Source organism: Mixophyes fleayi, chromosome 6 (genome assembly GCF_038048845.1).
Source record: "Mixophyes fleayi isolate aMixFle1 chromosome 6, aMixFle1.hap1, whole genome shotgun sequence".
NCBI lineage: Eukaryota > Metazoa > Chordata > Amphibia > Anura > Limnodynastidae > Mixophyes > Mixophyes fleayi.
In genome coordinates this window covers 187,488,966-187,498,020 of record NC_134407.1, presented here as the reverse complement: position 1 = coordinate 187,498,020, position 9,055 = coordinate 187,488,966, and positions in this window count along the sequence as shown.

Here is a 9,055-nt window from a genome sequence, read left to right as displayed (position 1 = left end):
CTTATTATATATATTGTGGTGACCCACTCCTCTACGCAGTCCAGGTACATTTATTGGTGCGATTCATAAAAGTTCAGGGTTTTTAAGATATTGTGGTGACCCACTCCTCTACGCAGTCCAGGTACATTTATTGGTGCGAATCAAACAAGTTGATGGTTTTCTTATTATATATATTGTGGTGACCCACTCCTCTACGCAGTCCAGGTACATTTATTGGTGCGATTCATAAAAGTTCAGGGTTTTTAATATATTGTGGTGACCCACTCCTCTACGCAGTCCAGGTACAATTATTGGTGCGAATCATAAAAGTTCAGGGTTTTTAATATATATTGTGGTGACCCACTCCTCTACGCAGTCCAGAAAGATACCTTGTTGCAACGTTTTGGACTAATAACTATATTGTGAGGTGTTCAGAATACACTGTAAATTAGTGGAAATGCTTGTTATTGAATGTTATTGAGGTTAATAATAGCCTAGGAGTGAAAATAAGCCCAAAAACTTGATTTTTAAACTTTTTATGTTTTTTTCAAAAAAAATCCGAATCCAATACCTTAAATCCGAACCGAGACCTTTCGTCAAGTGTTTTGCGAGACAAATCCGAACCTCAAAAATAACGAAAATCCGGATCCAAAACACAAAACACGAGACCTCAAAAGTCGCCGGTGCACATCCCTATATAGAAGTGCATTTTGTTGCTGCCAAATATAACTATTCCCACCAAGTGTTCTCTAGCAGAATTAAAGAGAGGGATGTGATTAGAGTGGAAAGTGGTACATCTTGCCAACAATGGGTTACCCTTGTTTAGAGCAAGCAGAAAAAAAATAAACCACTGATTGTATTAAAATGAGTAGCTGTCGGGGATCAGAAATTGCGAAGCTGTCAGGAGACTAGACATATGTCAACATTATATCTTCATTAGAGTTTCTCGCAGGCGGCACCGGAAAATCCTGAGACACAGAGTCAGTCCCCTAATACTGCCACACATTTCTTATATGCTGCACAGAGCAAGACGAGTATTTTATACTTGTGTCTGTGTGATACACAGGCCTGCTGTCTAACACAAACATAGAGCACAGTATCTGCATATGCTGTACACAGCAAGCTGCACTATTATATATTGCCCCACAGCAAGCCTCTCGAGAAATGCTCGCCGTGGTGTTTCTGTATCAGTATATGTATGTGTTAAATCACAAGCTGCATTGTGTTGACAATATCCAGCCTTCTTCTTGTTAATGGGCTACATTAGCAGTTTCTGAGTGTGATTATTGCCCCACATGAACTACACATGGAGCTATGTACAGCTTCTGCTGCCCACGGCACTGTGAATACTTATGCACTATTAGCTTTGTAGTTGTACTCACTACATGCTTGTGCTCCTTTTTCTAACCCACCCTAATGCATGATGTTGATTGGATATCTGTTATAGGTTACTGATTGAACAGCAGAGCAGCATTGTGCCCTTTCCCATACCCGGCATGCTGCAAGACTTGGTGAACAGACCAACTGTCTGTCTCTACCACCTGCATTTCACAACACAGCCAGCTTCTTAGACCTCATGGTTTTGCAGGGCACACAATGGCCTCACAAGCATACTTGCCTACATTTAGGCACTGAAGCCTGGGATATCCCGGACAGGAGGCGGGACTAGAGGGCGGGAGGGGGCGGGGTGTGGTCAATCGTGTCATTTTGGCCCCGCCCCCGCATCAAAAATGATGTTTTGATGCGGGGGGCAGGGCCAAAATGATGCGATTCACCGCGAATCACATTGTGGCAAGGCATTTGCCGGGTGCGGGAGACTTGCCTGCTCTCCCGGACATTCTGGGAGAGTTGGCGAGTATGCTCACAACTGGCGATTTACACAGCTACCTCTGGGCCTTCTGAGCCCTATGCTGAGCTGCAATAGGTATTGTCACACACCTTTTATTTGTGTATGGAGGATTCCATCTATTGATTAAATAATTTTTCTGTAATATATTCTGCAAAGCATAAGTGCTATATTTTGAATACATTACATTTCTAGGTCAGATACATTATATGCATGTAAAAAGCTATATATATATATATATATATATATATATATATATATATGTATACAGTATATATGAAACAAAACTTAAAGTACATTTTGATAGATATTCAATTCAACAGACTTCAAGCGCCTCTTCCTTCTACTTTGTCCTCTCACTTCTAATTTCCCAAAGCCAGTCAGTTCTTCACAGTAAGTAAAGTATACAGTAAATTGGAGGTGCCGCACAACATCACTTTACATGACCACTATATCTCACTGCTTGGTTACTGCCCTACTACTGAGCCAGCAGCTGAGCAGTGACTGGTAGCAGAGAAGAGCAGGAGGGAGGTGATGGGATATAATTCCTGTACCCAAAAAATAAATACCAAAACTGGTATGTAGGGATGTTCACTGACCCCCGTGTTTTGGTTTTGGTTTTGGATCTGTATTATTAATATTTTTTATTTTTTTTTACATGTTAAAATCGCATAATTTGGCTCTTTTTATTCCTAGGCTATTATTAACCTCAATAACATTAATTTCCAGTAAAGTTTTATCAAATGACAAGAACACTGCTACCCCTCCTGTTTCTGTGTGAGCAATGTCACTGAGCAAAGTCACTGGAGAATGGAGAGTGACAAGAACACTGCTACCCCTCCTGTTTCTGTGTGAGCAATGTCACTGAGCAAAGTCACTGGAGAATGGAGAGTGACAAGAACACTGCTACCCCTCCTGTTTCTGGGTGAGCAATGTCACTGAGCAATGTCACTGGAGAATAGAGAGTGGCAAGAACACTGCTACCCCTCCTTTTTCTGTGTGAGCAATCTCACTGAGCAAAGTCACTGGAGAATGGAGAGTGACAAGAACACTGCAAACCCCTGTTTCTGTGTGAGCAACGTCACTGAGCAATGTCACTGGAGAATGGAGAGTGACAAGAACACTGCTACCCCTCCTGTTTCTGTGTGAGCAATGTCACTGAGCAATGTCACTGGAGAATGGAGAGTGACAAGAACACTGCTACCCCTGTTTCTGTGTGAGCAATGTCACTGGATCTCTTGACTCAGCTTCGTACTCGGACTGGCGGTGTTCGTGGGGGTTCGGTTTTTCGGAAAACCAAGCTTGAGCATCTCTAGCATGCAGTCCACTCTTGCCTTGGTATGTTCTTCCAAAACAATATGCATGCCTGCAAAACTCCCAACTGCCCCAATTTAGGTGGGTCCCGATTTAAGGGCTCTGCCCTGCTGTCCCATCCGCTGGCAGCTTTTTCCCAAGATTAGACAGTTGGGACTTATGTCCCGTTCACCGTTGCTCTGCATAGCATAAAAGAGCAATGGGTGTCAAGCACATCTGCCACTGGTGTGCACGGCAGTGAAAGAGGGTTTTGGAAGCGGCTGTGGTCATGTCCCTTCTACGTCACTTTGCAACAGCGTACGCATAACTTCAAAAGTTGGAAGGTATGTGCCCGACATTACTACCCATTAGTGACCAAACTGGAAATAGATCCTACCGTTTGGCAATCAAAACAGGGGCTGGACTATGTATGACCAGCATGAAACAAATCCTAGCAGTATGAAAATTCTTCAGAATCAAACGTCATTTAACGCCATATGCTTTGGTAATCTAAGACTATTTAGATAAAATTGAAAGTACAATAGGTAAAGGATGGGGTCTGAAAACATGTTACCAACAGCCATACAGCACAATTCCTCTATTTTACACAGAATATCAATTGTATATAAGACATTGCAGGTAAAAAAAAAAAACTATTTATCACACAGCACAGCTCCTTCCTAGTGCACATAGAATTACTTATAAGCATATTGTGACAAAGCAACACCTCTCTTATCGCTTCTGCACAGCAAAGTGCCCATAAACACCCAGTGACCAGATCACACTTTTACTGCATGCTGTAGGTCAGAATTAATGTTCGCTAGTAATATAATTTTCTTTCTATGTAAGGCACACATTAATTCGCGCGTTGAGTCAGCTTGTGAATATGTCTTACTGTCTTATACTCAGTGGAGGACATTTAATTACTGTTATGCCAGTACACTCTATTTACTGGTTCTGTGTACCCTCTATCCAGATCTTACCCTTCTTATTTTGATTGTATATACTGCGCAGCGTGACACAAATAGCCATATCCTTAACAAATACACACATAATATACAGCGCAATGAATTGCAGGTGCGACCAACCTGGCTATAACTCGTGTCAGAGGTAGGTAACCAGCTATTTATGTGTACAAGCATGTCCTCTCAGCTGGAGCGATATAGGTTGACTGAGCATGACTTATGTCAATACAAGGAACGTAACTTGCCGATCACTGCATTGTATACCTTACATTTCAATATGACCCACAAAGGAGAAAAGAAAAAAGGAATTACCTTTGTTGTGGTACACTATTAGGGAACAAATAATAATAAAAAGTAACCTTTATTGTTATCTGTTAAAAGTAAAATTGATGTCCAATAAGCATCAAAAAAACATCAAAATATTGTTTTATTATTATTTGGTTCCCAATAGTTACTAGTGATCAACCATATATGTATATAAATTCAGCACGGTGGCCTAGTGGTTAGCACTTCTGCTTTACAGCACATGGGTCATGAGTTCATTTCCCGACCATGGCCTTATCTGTGGGAAGTTTGTATGTTCTCCCTGTGTTTGCGTGGGTTTCCTCCGGGTGCTCCGGTTTCCTCCCACACTCCAAAAAAACATACTGGTAGGTTAATTGGCTGCAAAATTGACCCTAGTCTGTGTCTGTCTATGTGTGTGTGTATGTTAGGCAATTTATACTGTAAGCCCCAATGGGGCAGGTACCGATGTGAGTGAGTTCTCTGTACAGCGCTGTGGAATTATTGGCGCAATATAAATAAATGATGATGATTCAAGGGCAATACCAACATTTTTACCAACATTTTTCTTATTAACTTTTCAAGTCATAAAACAGTCAAAGGACAATATGACGTCAGCTGTGAATAGAGACAGTTTCACCATCAGCATAGAAAAGGGTTCTTCACTGTAAGGGTGGTTAAGCGATGGAATTCCTAATCACATGAGGTGTTGAAGGCAAATTCACTAACATAGGACATTATATTGCAGCTATGTTGTAACTGTACACTGTGTTTTGGTTGCCTTCCTCTGGATCCATGTAGTTAGAATTTATAAAATGTTAACTTGATGGCCCCATGTCTTTTTTAACCTCGCTGCCACAGACTCCACACAGATACTGAAATATGTCAGTGCGTGCAACATCATTTGTTATGCACCCTAGTAAACAGCTAAAGAAGTTCAATCATAATAATCAGGTTTATGTCCTGGATCAGTATATATCCAATTAGATGTAAGAGGAGTCAGACAGGCAGAGTAAGAGTGTGTTTAGCCTAGGGCTGTACAAGGGACAATACCTCGAGAAAATGGTATTCAGACTGTGTTTCCTCCAATCACAACATACATTCCCTGTACAGTATACACCCCAATTGTCTTCACGGTGAGTGTTTTGTCATTTTATGTGAGAGTACATGTCTGGGATTTCAGTGATACTGCCCTTGTGTTTTGACCGTGGATAAATGCAGCTCGGAACAGAAGCTGGGATTTGTCAGGACCACAAAATCAACCTTGGGCATTAGGGGCTAGTAACCTTTTAAAGAGATTATATGTACACATGGCAGTTATGACTATGCAACATTTGTAAAATGCCGAATATATGTATAACAATTTCCATGTAGTTAGGATAAGTAGATACCAAACGCTTAACATTTCTTCTTTCTACAGATTAAGCATTTTGAAAAGAGTCAATTTAATGGATTTAGGGACAATGCTTTTAACTAGAGTTTAATCTCCTCATTCCCCCCATGTGCTGAAAGTATGGGCACCACCCCTGGATGCAAATCCCCTCCTTTTCCCTGTTACATGAGGCCAGACATTGCATTTCAAGTTGGCTGATATTCCATGCAGGACAGCTGCAGCTCACTACAGAATATTAACTTGATGGAACTACATACTTGCCAACTCTCCCGGAAAGTCCGGGAGACTCCCGAAATTCGGGTCAGTCTCCCGGGCTCCCGGGGGAGCTGGCATTTTTCCCGGATCCAAGATTTCACAGAGAATCGCGTCATTTGACGCGATTCTTGTGAATCACGCCATTTTAGAGGCAGGGGGCGGGGGCGAGGCCAATCGCGTAATTTTGGCCACGCCCCCCGCGACGTACAGCACGGTTTCGCGGGGGCGGGGCCAAAACGCCGCATTTGGCCTTGCCCCGCCCCCTCCCGCCCTCCAGTCACGCAAGTTTCCGGGAGTTGGCAAGTATGTGGAACTATTGATAATGACTTGACAGATTGAGTGGTCCAGTACTATGGAGCTGTCATTATCCAGCTTCCTGTCTTTAGTTGTGCGTAGACTATTTTCTACTTTATGGGTAGCTCATTATAATGGTTTTTGTCCAAAATGGGACAACCCTTTTAAATCTAAAATGCAAGTTTCCTATGCATAAAATACAGCCCATTATCAAGCCTATTGATGTACATTACACAAACATTTCAAATAGATAATAACATTGTTACAAATACAATGTCAAGGCTTAATTTCTCTAATGGAACCTTTCATTAAACATTAGTCAGTTTTACAAGATATACTCGTACTGGATGTATTTTAGGGTATGTGGCCCTTTAACACACTGTGTACAGCACAGCTATACATCCTGCTCTGCATGGATGACTGATACACACACTGCTCTGCCTATATAAGATGTATACACACATTAATCTGGGCAGCACAGTGGCTTAGTGGTTAGCTCTTCAGCCTCGCAGCTCTGGCGCCATGAGTTTGATTCCCGACCATGGTCTTATCTGTGTGGAGTTTGTATGTTCTCCCCGTGTTTGCGTGGGTTTCCACCGGGTGCTCCGATTTCCTCTCACACTCTAAAAACATACTGGTAGGTTAATTGGCCGTTATTAACTTGACCCTAGTCTCTCTCGGTCTGTGTGTGTTTGTTAGGGAATTTAGACTGTAAACTCTAATGGGGCAGGGACTGATGTGAGTGAGTTCTCTCTGTACAGCACTACAGAAATGCATACTATTGGTATATCGCACTAGAAATAAATATGCTACTCTGCAAATCTCAAAGTTTTGCAGAATTCCTTGATTTTTGTGCCTTGGAGGTCCACCCAGCGTACGTCAAATTGTAAATCTTCTATTGTCACAAAACTTACCTACTTCACACTCCTATGCTGCTGATTCCCTCTGCCTCTGTGTAAGCTCAGCACTTCCTGGTTTTGGCAATCACATGATCGTGGCTGGGAGGCGGCATATTCAAACCTGCAGAGTATATAAGCTCACTCTGACATTGCAGCTGTGTCAGAGCAACAGGTATTCATGCCCAGACTGACTCACCTTGGCTTTCCTTGTTATTTATTCTTTAATAGTGCTTCTGCCTGTTAACCCCTCATGTACCAGTCCTTGCTTGTTTTGACCACTCTCTCATGAATCCTGCTTTTGTACTGCATTATTGTCTGTGTACCAGATCCCGGCTTGTTATTGGACTTCCCTTCTGCATACTGATTTTGTACCACGCTACCGCCAGTGTACCAGTCCTCAGCTAACTTAGGTTCTAGGGGACAACTGTTTGAAGTACCATGAAGATTAAGTTCCTAATGTCTATCCAAAAGTTTCCAAGTTTTGGCAACTCCAACATCTGTCTGATGAGTCTCAGTGTAACTTTTGTATACATTTTCCTTTATTTTCACACAAATCGAGCGAGAAGCGGCATTCTACCATATCTCAGCCCATTCCTATTTGCTTTACTTGGAGATATTGAAGTCTTGGTGATACTTGTTCTACTCTGTACTGTCATACCCTTGTATTCTGTCTGTACTGTATATTGTACGGCGCTGCGGACACCTTGTGGCGCCATATAAATAAAGAATAATAATAATAATAATAATTCCTCAGTATCTAGGCTCTCCTCGAAATCACAATCATAGGCCAGTACATGTGGATTGGGTGAAGTTGTAGTGAAGAGAGTGAGTTCTGAGTATAGTGTTGAGATTAAACCAGCTGTCATAAAGAGAGCGCTTCAACAGTGGAAAGGGGTGGAAGGGTGAAAAGGTTTCTAATTTTGCTGTGGAAATTTAAAAGTTGAAGATAATGATAAAGGTTTTTAGAAGGAATATTAAATTTCGATTGGATGTCTTAAAATAGAGGAAAAGTAGCATCCCGGGATAGGTTGTTCATGTATCTAACGCCACTCTTCTGTAAAGGGCTGATCAAGGAACGTGTAAGGCCAGGAGAGAATTCTGAATAATTCAAGTCTTTTTTAAAGTGCATGGCAATAATTCCCCCTCAAAATGTTCCATTCTCATCCCTTTATTTCATTCTAAAATCTGTATTAACAAATTGACAACAAGGATTAATGGTACTCTTACTATGTACTTTTACCAAGATCACCTTACTCCTACCACTCTATGTGCCCAAATGGAAATAGAGATGCACTTGTGCAAATCTTGAGTAGGTGTGTCCATAGCTGCAGGTGCTCTATGGAGCTGTCATTTGTTGGTTGTGCAGCATGGTGGCTAAGTGGTTAGCACTTCTGCCTCACAGCACTAGGGTCATGAGTTCAATTCCCGACCATTGCGTTATCTGTGTGGAGTTTGTATGTTCTCCCTGTGTTTGCGTGGGTTTCCTCTGGGTCCTCCGGTTTCCTCCCACACTCCAAAAACATACTGGTAGGTTAATTGGCTCCTATCAAATTGACCCTAGTCTCTCTCTCTATGTCTGTCTGTCTGTGTGTTAGGAAATTTAGACTGTAAGCTCCAATGGGGCAGGGATTGATGTGAATGAGTTCTGTGTACAGCGCTGCGGAATTAGTGGCGCTATATAAATAAATGGTGATGATGATGATGATATTGGTTCATAAATGACCTCCACTACTCTCTGTATACCAACACACACATTGTTGTATGTATAATATAGATTCACTCACCGCTCTGCATTTAATGCAACTACAATCATTGCAAAAAAGTTACATTCACTGCTCTGTCTAATACA